This window comes from Notechis scutatus, chromosome 2 (genome assembly GCF_049901735.1).
Source record: "Notechis scutatus isolate UNSWTSFEM ecotype Mainland chromosome 2, rNotScu1.2, whole genome shotgun sequence".
Lineage (NCBI taxonomy): Eukaryota > Metazoa > Chordata > Lepidosauria > Squamata > Elapidae > Notechis > Notechis scutatus.
The window spans coordinates 211804397-211821422 of record NC_142010.1 but is presented as its reverse complement, the minus strand read 5'-3'; the positions used below and the strand labels follow the sequence as shown (position 1 = coordinate 211821422).

At 36.8% G+C, this 17026-nt stretch overlaps 2 long non-coding RNA genes across 3 annotated transcripts in view; one reads left to right on the top strand and one right to left on the bottom strand.

The window, feature by feature from the left end:
- Positions 1 to 270: 270 nt before the first annotated feature.
- Positions 271 to 17026, bottom strand: part of LOC148132497 (uncharacterized) — a 60916-nt gene continuing 44160 nt past the window's right edge. The window contains exons 1-3 of one of the 2 annotated variants that reach the window (XR_015748100.1): positions 10414 to 10949; positions 6643 to 6680; positions 271 to 1281 (exon numbers count right to left, since the gene is read on the bottom strand). This is a non-coding gene — a long non-coding RNA (uncharacterized LOC148132497). Of the gene's footprint in view, positions 1282 to 6642; positions 6681 to 10413; positions 10950 to 17026 lie in introns of those variants that run through there. The other variant, XR_015748101.1, reaches the window with a different exon arrangement.
- On the top strand, positions 6670 to 16088 carry LOC148132498 (uncharacterized). Its single transcript, XR_015748102.1, has 4 exons — positions 6670 to 8412; positions 10436 to 10513; positions 12695 to 12840; positions 15330 to 16088. It is a non-coding gene; the product is annotated as an uncharacterized LOC148132498 (long non-coding RNA).

Here is a 17026-nt window from a genome sequence, read left to right as displayed (position 1 = left end):
ATGCACATATGTATATAAGAAGGGAATGGTGTTTTCTCTTTAGTTTTGCTGATATGAAGCTCAGGAAAAAGGCGACATGATGCATGTATAAAAGGAAGACAGCCTGCATATGGATAGTTAGACACACCTTATTTAAAAGAGTACATAGTAGAATTCCCTCTTCTTTGTACCAATTAAAGGGATGATGGAGCTCTATCCTCTTTTGCGTACAGCCCTGTCTCTCTTGTCTTTTTTAGGTCTTCTCTGTTTGTGGATGCAGAAAAAAGTGTTTGGATGGTGGGTTTCTCTTTTCACATTTGAGCTTTTAAGTACTACATTTTTATATTAGAGCTATTTCTTTAAAGTTGGCTAAATACGAAGAAAAAAAATCAAGTTATTGTTTTCTTTCAAACATTGTGACATTATTAACCTTTAAATATATTCCTTTTCATCCCCTTCACAGAAAGAAAGAGAGCATAATTTTTACTTTACTTTCTGCCAGATCTCCAATGAGTTGAGCACAGAAAGACAAGGTGTATTTAACCTTTCTTTTCAGCCACTTGAATCTATGACTGTGCTTTGCTACATAGTGGGAGTAATCAATGCAATTTAAGATTTTGGAATATCAAGAATAACATTGTTTTTAAAGGATTTGAATACATCCAGTGTTACAGTATTATTGTTTACATGTTGTTTTTGATTGGAGCTACCCAGAGTTGGTTATAGGATGACTATATAAATATTTTAAATACATAAAATAAATAAAAACTATACATAATTTTTGATCTATATGCCACATTTCTGTCCCACAACCAGTTACATAAGATTATGGGACAGCACAGTTAGCAATGTGTACAACTTGAAGCAATGGGAAAACTTTAGATTTTTTTTTAGCTAAAATAAGAAATGCATATCTAAAATATTTCTGGCATTAGGTTGTTTTGGCTATTCCAACATAAATTGTTGTTCAGTTTATAAAAGGTCCTTAAGACACCCATTTCTAAGACTATTAAATCACCAGTTGTAATTTTAATCTTTTCTTACTTTTTATTCCTTTTAAAACCTTTACATTTGCTTTTCTGTTTTATTGTAAACCACTCTGACATCTCAGAGTCTGCAAATGAATACATGGATGAATGAGTCTCTCTAATTGGCAGATTTTCCTGTGCATAAATCTTCTCAGCTGCACTGGGCCAGTCTCAGCTGAAAGACGACTGCAATCTTGCTCAGCTGAGATGTGACTGACTGTCACTGGTTTGGTGAGCTTTCATTTACACAGCCCTTGAATTTGAACAGGCCACCCTGTTTATAGAATGAGACAAGGAACCATTCAGACCAGGGGTGGGATTCTACTGGTTCTGACCGATTCGGGTGAACTGGATGTTAAATTTGCATCTGGTTTGCCAAACCAATATTTGAACCGACTAGCTGGCCCAGTCCATCCCTCCACTTCCAGGAGTCTCCTCGTAGCCCATTTTCGATACAGGTAAGTGCAGGGTCTGTGCAGAGAGGGAAAAATGGCCTTCTGGAACTCTGGAAATGGGCCTGTTTCCAGCTTCTGGAGGGCCTCCAGAGCCTGGGGGAGGCCATTTTAGCCCTCCCAGACGCCTAAGGGAAGCCTCTGAACCCTTGGGAAGGAGAAAAACGATCCTCCCGGAAGTTCCGATAGGCCACACCCACCATGGCCACGCCCACCCAGCAACTGGGCAGAGAACTGGTTGCTGAGATTTTTGATTCCCACCCCTGATTCAGACTTAAGTCTTGTATTTTAATGTTACTAAAATCTAAGACATTGCTCCTAATTAGATCACTTTCTTTTTTTTAAAAAAAAAAACAAGTTTTATTTTTCAAGACAAACAATACATAAATACACATAAACACAAAACATAAAAATATAAAAAATCTCTTTTCTGAAAGTTGCTTAATCCCGGGTTAAAACTCTTGGTACAGACACAAATTCAATTTCATATTCATTTTACATACCATTTCATATCTTCTTAACATTTTCAATTTTCTATATAACTTCTCCTCTCCTTTAAATTTTCTCAATTTTATTTTTTATTTTTTTTATCTCCTCTCAATTCATATCGTAATATTTATTATTCTTTGTCTGTTCTATTCCAGCCAATCATTTATTTTTCTTCTTTAAAAAAAAGAAGAAATACTTCTCCTGTACACTATATGGAGATGATGCCTTTATCTTTTTCCCTTATATTTATAGTACCTAATATAAAATACATAACATACATTGGGATTCTGTCTGGTACATTCTAAAATTATACTATATTATCAAAAATAATACAAATCTATTCATTAATATTGATATTCATTCATATCTTAGATGTTTAACTCATTACTTTTCAATTAAATCACATGCTTTTATGAGAGCCCTATTTTTCAAAATTATTTCCCCCCCCCCACATCACATATTATAGCTCAATATTTCATTGAAATGTTCCTCCTTCTTCTACTTCAAATCTCATTTCACAAAGGGTTTGCTAATATACCATCTTCTAATTATTAATATTAACAATCATTTATATCTTAAACATTTTATCCATTTCAATTGAATATCATGCCTTTGTGGGAACACTTATGCTTTCCACGATTATTACCCCCTTCCCCCACATCACAATCTTGAATCATATTTCATTACAGTACTCCCTTTTTCTTAACAAAAATTTCACTTGTTTATGTTAAATATTTTATCACATTTTAAACTACATATTATTTCTAATTTTCTATAATTACTTCTAAATATAGATATAAAAATGCAATCTTATGTACCTTTCTAGAATCCCATTAACAATAAGACTTATCCATTATCTCTGAAAAAACTTTTGCTTCTTAATATCTTGCTCCCCACCGTTAAGGCTTCTCATCCCTTCCTTTCTCCCTTGCTTCTTCTTCTCCTTGTCCTCTTTAACCCCTTGTCTCCCACCTCCCTTTTATTCTGCTTTCCCCCTTTCTGTTGTTTCTTAACATAATGTCCCTTTTTCACCTTATCTTCTCTTTTTGGGCTGTTTTTCCAGATCTTAAAGACCTCCGCTTTTTCCTTCTCCAATCAAAGTCCTTTTCTCATCAAAGATGGCTTCTTCTTCTTCTTTGTCCCCATTATCCTCATTCTGCTTCACATAAATATAAACTGCCATTTCTAAGTATTGGAAAATAGTGCCAAGTCCATCTTCCCCTCCTTGTTTTTCTCTTTCAAATTTTTTGATATATAAGTTCCAATTCATCCATAGATGATGCCATTGTGTAGAGAAAAAGCTTTTCCAAACAACCACCCAGATGATTTAATCAGAAGTAATTTCCAAAGGTTCCAAAATCACCAAACAATCCAAACAGACTGTTTCTTTTATATACCTTCTTCTTCTTGACTTTCTCTTTCTGGGGTTAAAGTAATCACAAATCCTTTTCAAATATATTTTTTGGAAGTTTTTAAACTCTTTGCAATTCTAAGCAATCTTCTCCTTATTTTCAAATTTTGCTCAGATTTTTTTTTCACTCTCTCTTCCCACTCACAGCCAAAAAGATTTTTTTTTCCCCGCTGTCACTTTAGGAAGGAGAGTCGAACAAAGAAAAAAAAACTTTTCCCTTTAAGGTATTCGCAGCTTGTAACTCTCGCAAGGAACAATAGATACTTAACAGCTTTCAAGGTTCCAAGTCACTTTCTCCCGTCTTGTCCCAGTTAGAAGCAACTTTCACTTTTCTTTCAGCTTTCTCCCTCCTGCACTTGCTTACCCGGCTGCAGCTTTCTTCGTGGCGGCCATTGCTGACCGCCGTTCCTCCGCCTCGGGAAAAGGGAGTTTAGCCGGCTGGGGAGGGGGTTTGCGGCACCCCCAAACCCCTTGCCGGATCCCCCCTATCTTCCGCTGCCTCTACAGGGCAGCTGTATCCCCCAGATCCAAATGGATCCTGGGAACCTTGACGGTGAACGCAGCAGGGATCGCACAGTGGCAAATCCCTGCCGCCGCCACAGGCTAGCAAACCGGAAGTCCTCATAATTAGATCACTTTCTACCATGATTTGGTCTGTTTTGGGTGGTTCTTAATAGAAAAAAGGAAAAGGAAAGTGGGTAGCTCAGAGAAAGAAACAAAAAGCAGAATAACAGAGTCGGAAGGGGCTTTGGATATCTTCACCCACCCCTCTGCTCAAGCAGGAGACCCTATCCCATTTCAAACAAACGGTGGTGCAGTTTCTTTTTAAAAGCCTCTAGCAATGAAGCACCCATAACTTCTGAAGGCAAACCTTTCCACTGGTTAATTATTTTCACTGTTAGGAATTTTCTCCTTAGTTCTAGGTTACTTCTATTCTTGATTAGTTTCCATCCATTGCTTCTTGCCCTGCCTTGCCCTGACTTCAGCCTCTCAAATATTGGAACACGACTATCATGTTGCCCAGAGTCCTCCTTTTCACTAGATTAGATATACTCAATTCCTGCAACCGTTCTTCATGTTTTAGCCTCCAGCTCCCTAATCATCTTTGTTGCTCCACTGTGCACTCTTTCCAGAGTCTCAGCATCTTTTTATATTGTGGTGACCAAAACAGTATTCCAAGTATGGTTTTACCAAGGCCTTAAAAAGTGTACTAACACTTCATGTGATCTTGATTCTATCCCTATGTTAATGCAATCTAGGACTGCTTTGTCGTTTTTGGTGGCTGCAGCACAGCGCTGGCACATATGTAAGTAAGTGACTGTCCATTTACAATTTAAAGATCCCTCTTCCTGTTGCTGCTATCGAGCTAAGTTTCAAAATTGTCAACTAGGTTAGTTAGAAACCTGTTCAATATCCCACTTGTGCAGAGTTTTTCTCCCAGTTGATGTCAGGGTAGTTAAAGTCCCTCATTACTACTGTGGTGTGTTTTCTACATATATGAAGTAATTAACAAAAATCCATTACTTGGTTGGATGGTCTGTAGTATACACATATGGCAATGTCATTCTTTTTTCCTTTTATATTACCTATATGTGTTGTAAGAGGCTTTTGTCCTTAGTTTTATGCATTTCTTAATAAAGGTGTAGTGATCTCTTTCATATAATACAACTCCACCTTCTGTTTTGTTCGGTCTGTTACTTTTGAACAGTTTGAATTTTTCCATCAGTACATTCCAAATATTAGGTACATTCCAAATATTACAAGATTTTAAATTGCTCACATTCTGCATCCATTGTCAAGCAAATGTGATAACCACTACAGGGCTAAAATATTCATGGAGCAGTATTTGTAGCATAAACTATTGGGTCAAAACTGGGGAAATGCAAGAGGGAGTTTTTTAAAAAAATATTTTAAATCTGTTTGTTGTACCTACATATATATGCTTTTTGATATTTTAAATACACACATGCATACTTTGTATACATCTTTGTGTACCTATAAACAATTGGCAATTCTTTCCTCATTCAGAGAGTTATGCAGGTATGTTATCAGGGGAATTGTCTGTCAGGGCACCAACAATGCAGCCCAGGGGTGAAATTCAAAATTTTCCCCTACCGGCTCTGTGGATGTGGATGTGGACATAGCTTGGTATACTTGGTATAATAGTAATAGCAACCGGGGCTATTTTTTACCAATTCAAATTGTCCCTACCACCTCTCCCGAGTTGGGCTAAGGTGGTTGAATTTCACCCCTGATTTGCAGCCTATCAGTTTTACAACTTAGACCAGGCAAGGAACTTGACTAGACGAGCTAATTCTACTTTATTGCATTAACAGAAACTTGCAAGTCTGAATGTACTTCTCCCCACCCACCTCTTTAGAGAGAGGATTTTTTCCCCCTGAGCCTCTTGCTCCAGCCACATTCTTGCTTTGTGCTAAGCTGCCTTTTATCTCACCATTCCCTCATTGCCCTGTCTTTCAAGGTCATTCCTCTACATTTGACAGGTTCTTGCTAAAAAATTCAAATCCAGACAGATTTTTCTTAAACCGGCTTAGAGTTTTACCACCATCAGCATGGGACAGGAGAATCTTAAGAATGCAGGGTGGAATGGGCCCTGTGTCTATCCATCTTTCTATTTCTGCAAGAAAAATTAGCTGTAATACATTTTTCATATTCTGGAAGATCAAGCCTATCATAGACACTTTCTCATATCTCTTTCAATGACTTCATTTTATTGGCAGCAGTATGGAAATGGTTCACTGTTGCTTTTTTAATGGGATGGTTTTTGATTTATTATTTTAGCCTACAGGCCTGATACTCCCTGAAGGTTTCTCACGCAAAGACTAACCAGGTCTGACCATGCTTAGTTTCTGAGCGTGGACAAGGTGAACTGGTTGCTTCTACCTCTGACTGAAAGGTAGGGGGGCTTTTTTAAAAAATCTGAGGAAAACAAATTGCTTTGAAATTAGGCTTCCAGGTTCAAATATTAGTATGAAAAAGAAGAGAACCAGTACGTCATAGCCATCATTTTATCTTTAAACAAAAAAAAACAAAAAATAGGCCTTGCCTAGAGATAAGAATTTTGGAACATGCTGTATTTACAGCCTTATTCTCTGGACCTCTTTAAAAGGCTGCTAACATATTCCTTTTTATGTCAAATATATGATGGAGCTCCTTTGAATAAAGAGTGCAATTGAAGCAAAAAAGCAGATTGGACTTTTCTTTAAGAAAATGGGAATGTAGAAATTTGATAAGTACAGAGAAATAATGTGATTGTAGTTACCTTTTCCTTCTTAACATGGGATGAAAATCACCTAATACCTAAAGAGATAAAAAGAATGTTATATTCTTCATCTATAGGTAAAGTTTAATTGCTGATATACACTTTTTCGTATCTACTATTATAATCACCATCATCATTATTATTTTTCTGTCAGTTGGAAATCTTAACCCGACAACACTGAATTTTACCCTGCACAATTTCAGTGACAATTGCTGGCGCTATTTATAGATATATAAATAGTATATTTATATGTAAGTATACTGTTTGTGTGACAAATCAGTACTAAATGAACTGGATTAAAGAAGCCTGGGCTTTTTGTAACAGGCAGGAAAGTGAGTGTGCTCATGGCACAAACCTATTCATATAAGCTACCTATTTAGCATCTTGGCATAATTCTAAGATCCTATGATCTGCATAGGAGTAGCCAAGAATGCTGGCAAATGCCATCAGAGTGGGGAGATGTTAATGATAATGAAGACAAGGCAGGAAAGAAGGCAACAACAGCTTTGCTTAAAGCACTCAAAATAGGTTTCCCAGAGAGACAGAACAGTGGGAGGAGGTTACTATTGCTTATTGCCCTTCTGGCACAATGTGAGCATATCAAAATAGAACCAGATTTCTGGAACGTGGATTTTCTTCATCAAACATGGCCCTTTGTTCAACTTGCTGTTTCATTTAATGTCTTGAAACAAAATCTACTATCATTTTAATTAGGTAGATTTTTTTTTAAAATCTGACAAACATAAAGCTGAAAAGAATGGTCAGGAGAGGGGGAAGAATGCTCTTGGAAAGGTTAGATGTAGAACCTTTGGCTACCATGTTAAAGTAAAACTTTTCACTGTCATCTCTGAAAATTTATGTTTTCCCATTAAGGATGTAGCCCCTTCCATCAATGAGGAATTGTATGGAGATTCTGTATATGATTTTGACAAACAGAGAGGGTTTCAAGACTACCCTTACAATTAAATAGAATGAGACAGTCACCGCTGGTAGATTTGAATTATCGTGAGAATTGTTAAGCCATTTCTTTGTTATCATTTTTCAGGGAGAATAATAATGGCTTATTATTAGGTAATTGAGCAACAGTTCAGTTATTTCAGGTAGCAAAATGTCTTTATTCATGGATACAGAATTTCCATTACCTTAAGGACAAAAACAAACTTTGTGTACAATATCAAGGCCACAATCGGAAAGTATCTGGGGCTAGACCCATTTCTATTTGATTGGTTGATTATGTGCCAGCAAGTTGTTGTCAACTTGTAGGGACACATAGATAGCCTTTTGTCCATGATAATCTCTCCCTAACCTGTTCTATCAGGTCTTCCAATGCCACTGAACTGAGTCTTGCTGCTCATCTTCCTCTTCTCTTTCCTTCCACCTTTCCCAGAATTAGAGTCTTCTCCATAAAGCTAGGTCATTGCATAATGTAACTGGTTTGAATAGGTATAAGTTCTATACCATATTTCCTACCAGATCACAGTCAATATGTGATATAATTCCATCTGATATAATTCCTGTATTCATAAGATAAAATTTTGCCTCTTTATATTCAGAGAAACTCTGATAGAAGGTCAGAAATTTTAAGAGGTGAAATGAAGGCTTCAACCTTCTGCAAGACTTCATTTTGTCTCTTGTACACCCTATCAGAATTAAAATGCAATCTAGAAAAAGAAGAAGAAATCAAATGCAGCCCCATGCAGCCCCATTTTGGGACCCAAAGATTCTAGGGATCTTGGATGTACAGAGGCAAATTGAAGTCTTTCTGGACAGGTTAGATAAATTATTTTTTGTTTTAACATTTAAAATTGGGCTAGGTAAAATATTTCTGAGCTATAAGCAGTATTACAGAGGTAATGAGTTGCCCATCGTCTAGATCAGCAGGTTTGGGAAACTAGTTTGAATACATTTTAAAGAAACTATAAGGCTTGGGAACATTTCCAGAAAGTCATTTTTTTCCTTGTAATCTTGATAAAAATTTGCCCTTTACCTTTGACTTTCTTCCAAGAACAATGCAGGCAATGCCTGGACCTCACACACGAAAACAACAAACATTTGCTATAGTAAGATACAACCAAAATGTTAAGTTAAACCTAAGAGACCGACAAAGGACTGGTTCCTACATGAGTTGTACAAACACCAAAAAGAGTCTCGGCAATTTATGAACTAATGGAGACTTCTTTCACCTCATGCTCTCCAGATATTGCATCACGGGTATGATAAACGAGAACATAGCAGGGCATGATTGTGTATCAATCTAAGATTTGGTCTGCTGTTTCGTATTGATACATATATCACCATTAACTGGGTTCAGTAGTGGGATTCAAAAAAAATTACTACCAGTTCTGTAGTAACTGGTGAGCGTGGCTTGGTGGGCGTGGCGGGGGAAGGATACTGTAAAATCTCCATTCCGTCCCCTCCCCACTCCTGGGGGAAGATTACTGCAAAATCCTATTCCCTCCCCTCCCCACTAACCTCCTTCCCAGCTCCATTCTCCTGTGCAGGGCAAAAAAATAAGACCCAGCCAATCAGCTGGGACTTGGGAGGCAGAGAATAGATGGGGCGGGGCCAGTCAGAGGTGGTATTTGCCTGTTCTCCGAACTACTCAAAATTTCCGCTACCAATTGTACAGAACTGGTCAGAACCTGATGAATACCACCTCTGACTGGGTTCCCATCTAATGTTAGGCCACTCACAAGCTTAAATAACCATAACACCTGCTTATAAAAGCACAAGTTGAAACTCACAGAGACTGCCGTCATACAGCATGCTGATTGAAAAACAAATAAGCCTTGTATTTGAGTGCAATCTTCTATGAATGTATCATTACCATCACATCCACATGCAATGCCTGGCTGCTCTAAAGAGAAGGATCAGTTGCTTGAATCAGAAAGGAGAGCAGGGAATTTCGAATCAGAGAACTAGCATAGCCTGGAAGTTCCTCCGTAGCCATGGCTATCCCATGACAGATGGAAAATTGCTCATAAAATTGAGCCTGCTACCTGTTCCTGAGGCCTTTATACTGCCAGTTGGTTTCCACTAACAGGAAAACTTTCCTAAAATTTAGACAAAGATTTCTAAGCTAAAGCTGTTCTTTCAAAAACTCTTTGAAATTGTTTTGTTTTCTGTGAAATTGAGTGTAGGGTTCTTTTGGTTTGTTTTTTTGCTGGGGTTTAGTTTTTTTTAGGGACAGTTTTTCAAATATAACTCCTTAATATTGTTTCCTCCAGAAGTAAAATACTGAATTCCTTCTTCTACATTATCCTAGATTTTTTTTGTGATAATGGGCTGTGATCATATCTGTATTGGAGGTTTCTGACCTGCAATAGATTAAGTAACCCGATCGCAGGGGATTTTTATTTTTTTTTTTGCTGTGAGGGGGTTAATAAAATATTTATTTTAGTGACCTGCAGTTTGGAATGAAAACCTGTAGGCAACATCCCACCAGAAAATATTTATTTACCCCCAAAAGTGTATAAGGTAGCTCCCTGCCACAAGAAGCTTAAAATAACATTTAAAAAAAACTTCTATTACATTTTGCAGGCTAAGTTTATTTTAAGCTTGAGGTATTCTAAGCAAATGTATTTTTTCTAAGCAATTTGTCACCATAAATAACAGAGGTGCAAAAAAAAATGTACAGTAGCTTAACTATGGCGTGTGAATTTGCTTACTGTTCCTGGCCCTTATGAAACAGGGCACTTCTCTGTTTCTCAGCTCACTGTTGCAAAATTGAGGGTGCTTTTCACACTCTTATGATTAAGTTTCACAACTTACCTTACATGTATATTATTTGTAGAAATAGAAACAGCCATGCAGACAAACATTTTTCTCTTGCAACTGTTGTTAACCTGGATGATCAATGCAATCTTAAAAAGTAAGTAGCGGTGCTCTGGTTTAGTCACAAATATTCCCTTTCTTTTTATTTAAAGAATTCAAGGTCTACTTTCCCCATATGGTCTTCCTGTAGATTTCTGGACTGCCATAAGTTGATGGTGGCTGGAATTTCTGAGAAAAGCAGTCTTGAGACATAGGAAGCTGCCTACTTACTGTATTTTTGGAAAACTGTTGTTGAGTTCTAAAATGACTCCAGAAATATATTATTTCAGGATGTGTAAATATAAGATTCCACTTCAGTGTAGGTTTTCAAAATTTCAATCAAGAGTTGATCTATAAATTTAGTCTGAATAGCTGAATCCCCTTTGAATTATAGCATTAAATTGTCCTAGAAAGCACCAGAATCTCATCAAATTTCTGAACTGCTTTTGAATCTCTATGAAGGCATATGATGAGATACAATTTATTCAGTGCCCTGAATCAATTCACAGAATTAATTTATGGAGCTGATTCAACTGAATCTCCTTCAAATTGAATTATCTCTTCAAAGTTTTGAGCATCCCAATTCCATATTCTGAAATTCTAGTCCAGCCTCATCTGTTATATGCTGAGTATAAGAACATTATTTTTCATGCAAGAACATTCAATTGCATGTATTCCAAATTGTACCATAATCTGCAGAAAAAGAAGACAATTCCACGGGTAAAACGTGTTTAGCATTGGAGTGGGTAGTAATGAGAAATTCACATCACACTTTAAGTAAGTGCTAGATGGCACCACTCAAATCATCTTGTTAATCTTAAGAACCTTATAAAACACATTAAAATGTGATTGCAGCACAGTGGATTTTTTTTTATAACAACATGGTCTTCCCAGACACTCTCATAATTTATTCTAAATGCCTTTGCTAAAATGGAGTGCTTCATCTATTAACATTCCTAGGTTGAGACAAAGATGGCCCTAATGTCTGTTTTTTAAAAGATATCCAATAAAGAGAAAGTTTTGCACAGAATTTCCCCTTTGTGTGTTGTCATTTCTCAACTGGACACAAATTATGCTGCTTTCATTCTCTATGCTAAGATTTCATTCCTTAGCATCTGGCAGGCACATGGAATTTGGTAGCTTTTTAGGTTTAAATATTGCATTATAAAATCATCTACTTTAGCTTTAGATTATTTCCATGAAATAGTAATGAAATTCTTTTTTTCTCCAGTTTCTAATTATTGGAAAATTAAAATGTATTTATTAATATACTGGTAAATATATCACGTTATATTGCATTGTGCATCTGACAGAACTCACAGTGCACATTTAGAGCATAGTAATGCATTGCCTGTTTGCTGTATTTATTTAAAACTATTTTACATATTCAATTTCTATAGCTGCCCATCTCAATCAATGACTTTTCACTGTTAGCAAGTTTTTGTTACTTGCTTTTAAGAATGTTATATGAAATGTGAACATTCAGACCTTACTATGTACAGGAAAGGTTTCAATGATGAACGGATACTGAGTTCCTTATTTATTCTTTTTATCAAGGGCATAGAGTCTCTTTTCATGTAACAATTTCCAGAGGGGAAACCTGTTATTCGTTAGAGCAGAAATAGCCATTGTGAAGTAAGTGAAAGAGTGTCTTGTGGGGCTGAAGTAACCTGTTAGTAATTTGGGGAGAGTGCCATATTTTTTCACAGATATGTGCCCAGGTATTTTTGGACAAAGAACTTGTGGTTTCTTCTTTTTCCTGTAACCATAATGAATCTCTTGGCAGAATTTCAAGGGCAGGACAACAGAGAGAAACTGATTCTTTTGGGGGGAAAACTAAAACAAAAGATTAGAGTTTGTCATTGTTAAGGATAAGGTTCTTTGGGGTAAAAAAAAAACAACAGTTTCCTTAGGAAATCCATTTTCAAGGCATTTCAATCCTGTTCTGAATAATGAAAGTAACTTCCATCATCTTAATGGAATTTCTCTGCCTATTAATCAATAGTTCTCTGCCCACCTTTTGTTGGATTTAAACTAAATCAATCTTCAATCAAAACCAGAGCATTTATTCCCTCCCCACACTTCTCCTTTACATTTTTGTCCCTATTATTAACCCTGTGAGGTAGTCCAGACAAGAAACACAACCAGAAGCCCTAGCTGTAACTTTATTATAAGATTGCATTTACAGATTCTTGCAAGATTGAAAAGATCTCCCCCCTCCTCTCTTTTTACTCTATAGGAAACTAGAGTCCCTTCTGAAATGTTTCCCACATCAACTTCTTTCTAACCACTCAGTGAGCTAAGATACTTTTTGCACACTGGTTTTCCTGACTATGGTTCTCCCTCCTGTCTCCCAAGGTGATTCCCATTATTTCACCTGGATCAGTGTTTTTTTTTTTTTCACATTCTTACAGTTCAGTTGTTGTTGTTTTTGTCAGATATCCATTTATGTGGCATACCTTTTAGAACATTTTGTATGATTATAACTTCTGAATTTTGTATGATGTTAGGATTGAAATTTGGAACTAACTGTTTTAGTTGAATATTAAAAATTGAATAAATGAGCGGCATGGTGGCCTTGTGGTGAAGATCCTCACCTCCCACTCAAAAGGCTGAGAATTCAATCCTAGACAGTGGCAGATGTTACTCTCCTAGGGCACAGAGAAAAAATATTACTGTGCACTCCACATGGAATCAAGGACGGCATCCGGCCAGTAAGCGCTTAGTCACTACAACTCTTGCCTGTATTAAGAGATCATAGAATCATATAAAAGTTATTAAAAATTAAATAAATGTCATAATTCTCTCAAATAAGCAAAAGCAAGCCCCGCTTTCCCCTTATATCTTATTTTCACAGAATCTAGAATGATTTGGATTACCAGTTACTAGAGTAGAAAGATTTGCTATATTTTGTACATCCAAAAAAATCCATGCAAAGAGCTTCTTGATAGAAACTCCATACACTTCTCTCTACCTATATGGTCACATTAATATAAAGCACTGTAGCAATACAATCTCCACATATTCAGAGTTTAATATCCACTGTTGCTTCTAATGCAGCCTCCAAACAAAATAGGCCCTTCAGGGTGGGTTTAATGTTTTGGAGTGAATGTACATGCTAAGCTGGGAGGTGTTTAAAAGTAACATGCATCATGCTTCATATTTCAAAATGTGATTCATCAACTCTGCTTGCTCATGTTGCTGAATGATACTCAGGTTGTATGCCCCCAAATTCTACCCTCACAACTTCATTGGATTCAGAAGAGTCCAAGCTGGGAAATATTGCTTTTGATACACCTGACAAATGCCAGGAATTGCTGGGAGGCAGTGCTGCCAAGAGGAAAGTTAGTCTCAAGAAAAACCTAGCAGATATCTGAGGCTGATGAAGCTGGTGAATGTGCAAAGCAGCTGGCAGCATCAGGCAATGAAAAGATAGCTCCAGGACCTTCTTCCAGCCTTAGAGCACATTACAGAACACCAAGCAGTGCAAAGCATTCCCACCCTTGATTGCCTAATCCTGCAATAGGTACTGTTACTATTCAAGAGCAACCCTCCATTGGAAACAACCATTCTGCTTGCCAGATCTCTGTGCATTTGTCTCCTGAACTCATTGCCTAAGAAAACTCTATCCTTTGGAACCCAAATTGGCTGACAACCTACATTTGGGCTCTTTGAATTGCGATCCAATTATCTTTGTGAGTTCCCAACTTGGATTCTTACTTTTGGGACCTTTGAGGCATGTTCCCTAGGAAATGGTGGGACTTGAACACACAGCTTGTTTGTTTTTGCTTGTAATTGCACTGATCTGAAGTAAAGTCTTGCAAATAAATTCTTTTATGTGCGAACAGGGTAACTGATGTGTCTCTTCAATTCCCTTTGATATATCCATACCGTCCAATGGGAAAGGTTCACAATCACAGTGGGATGGAAACCACATCACTCATGTGGCTGGGGTTACTTTTGTTTTTTAATCTTGGTACTGTATCCCTATTTAAGATTATTCCACTACAGCTTTCATCTGCTTCCCATCATTCTTTTTTTTTTAATCAAACTTGTAATCTTTCTTATTTTTCCATCATCACAGGGTAATCACACAGAGAGGAAATATAATATTAAATTATTCACAGTTTCATTTGACTCTCCTTTCCCCCCTTAGACATGGAAGTGACTGCCCATTCATTGATGGAAGACTGTTTCAGGGGAATCAAAAAGGGGGTTTCAAGGAATATAAAAAGGGGGCATGAGGTCCACATGTGGTTTTGGGCACAAGTTACCTGTTCATAACCTTAGAGTATAGACATCTGAAACATATGTTGTGTGAGTTGGTTTTCCATTAAGAACAATGCAAAAGAGCAATACAAACCCCTCCTCTGTATCACTGAGATCCTGAGTGATCCTCATATTTGGTTCTGCCTCCCGCTCTTCTCCCCATATTTATGGAATGGACAAATCACGTATAAAGCTAATCTTAAACTGTTAACCAAGACTTATTATGGTTTTTGTGCTTCTTGTGAATTCTTCTGCACCTTGTAAATGCCAAGTTGGCCACTGTTCTTCATTAGTCCATCAACTTGTGACAGCCATTTCCAAGCAAACTTTATAATAAATGGAATGACTATCTGCTAGATAAATTAAATTCTTTGTTTGAACTTGCTGTAATATTTGCATTCAATGTATTTATCTAGAAATGATTGAGGAGTGGTGTTTTTTTTTGGCATCAGATTGGATCCTATTGGCATCAATTTCCTTAAAATTACATTACTGTTTACAAAGCATTACTTTATACCTTTCATTTCATTCTGATATTTGTTTATCTCTTGCGTGAACCTCCTATTTTTTATGTATTGAAAAACTGTTTTTCTGGTTCTTCCCAGGCACTGTTTATTTTGTAAGGACAAAGGGGCATTGAACAAACGCTGGCACATAGGAGTGAATAATGTTGAACTACAGTTTATGAAACTCCTGGTCTCAGACTTACAACACAAAAATTAGACAATTTTCTTTGATTCTACCTTTCCCAACTCTTGCATTGGTAATATGCCCCCTCATGAAATCTTCTGAAGAACTTGAAAACTTACAATTTCTCGTCATTTTGTTTGAGTTCAATAAAGATATTATCCAGGTTGGGGGTTTTCTGCTGACAGATCAGCATGGCTACTATTTTTTTAAACATCTTCAATTGTTATATATAATGGGAAAAACTATGTTTTTCTGATCTCACAATCAAGTGTATATTTTGACTGTTAAAAATATGGAGAATTCCTAGGAACTTCTTGAGTTTCGCTTGTAACTATTAGATACAGTTAATACAGCACTTATCTTATATCTGCTTTGAAGAGCACACTTATAAAATGTAATAGCAAAACAATATTGTTGATAGTGCCTTGCTGAGTTTTCTTTCTCTATTTTGACACCATAAAAATATTTTGGATTTCAGTTCCAACAATCCAGGATCAAAAATATTTCACGTCTCTGACCAATCTTCTTATACATTTCATTAAAGGTGTGAATAATTTCTGTAATATTTGTGTCTTGGATATTTGATTTAATGTACTGACATTTATCATTTGACAGTATTTATAAATTTTGCAATGGAAGCACATAAACAAAGTGTAATCAAACATGTGCATGAAATTAAGGCTGCTCAGGATAACAGGTTGGATGACTTTGGACCAGTCATTCTCTCTCTCTCTCTCAGCCCAATCCACCTCAGAGGGTTGTTGTGGGAAAAATAGTAAGAGAAGATGTGTGGGGCATGTTTGCCACCTTGGGTTCATATTTCTAGATAATTCCATTGATTTCCCCATGTTTCTCATATTTATTTATATCCCACTTTTATTATTTTTTTATAAACTTGTCAAGGCAGCAAACATATTTTTTCTTCACAAATAGGAAGATTTCACTAAATCTTACCTGAAATTCAGCAAGTTTATAGAATCTGCTAGAGCAGGAGTGTCAAATTTGTGGCCCATGGGCCGGATTCATCACATGCTGGCCACACCCATGTCCAGTTTAATGAAGGGAGAAAAAGTCACGATACATCATGTGATGATGCTGTGATGACGCGAGTTTGATACCCCTGTGCTAGTGGTATCAAGAATTTTTGGGAGATTAGTTTGCTAGAGGACGTAGAGATCCCAGGTACTTTTTGGTACTCATTTGAAAGGAAGACAGTGTCTATAATTCTATAAAGTGCAAATGAGGAACCTATAGTCTTTCAGTTATGTATCATTTTAACTGTAATTTCAGTTAATTTGGCTAATGCTGGGGGATAGTAGAGCCCTCCAATATAGAATTTAGCAATATTTAAAAGACTAGAGATTCCATACTCCTATGCTGTATACATTTAGGATTCAACAGGACATATTTCTTAGAATAAGAAATTCTAAGTGGACTTCTGAAGCCACAAAGCCAGAGGTGGTATTCAGTAGGTTCTGACCAGTTCTGGAGACCCGATAGTGGAAATTTTGAGTAGTTTGGAGAACCAGCAAATACCACCTCTGACTGGAGATTTTACAGTATCTTTCCCCTGCCACGCCCACCAAACCACACCCACAGAACCAGTAGTAAA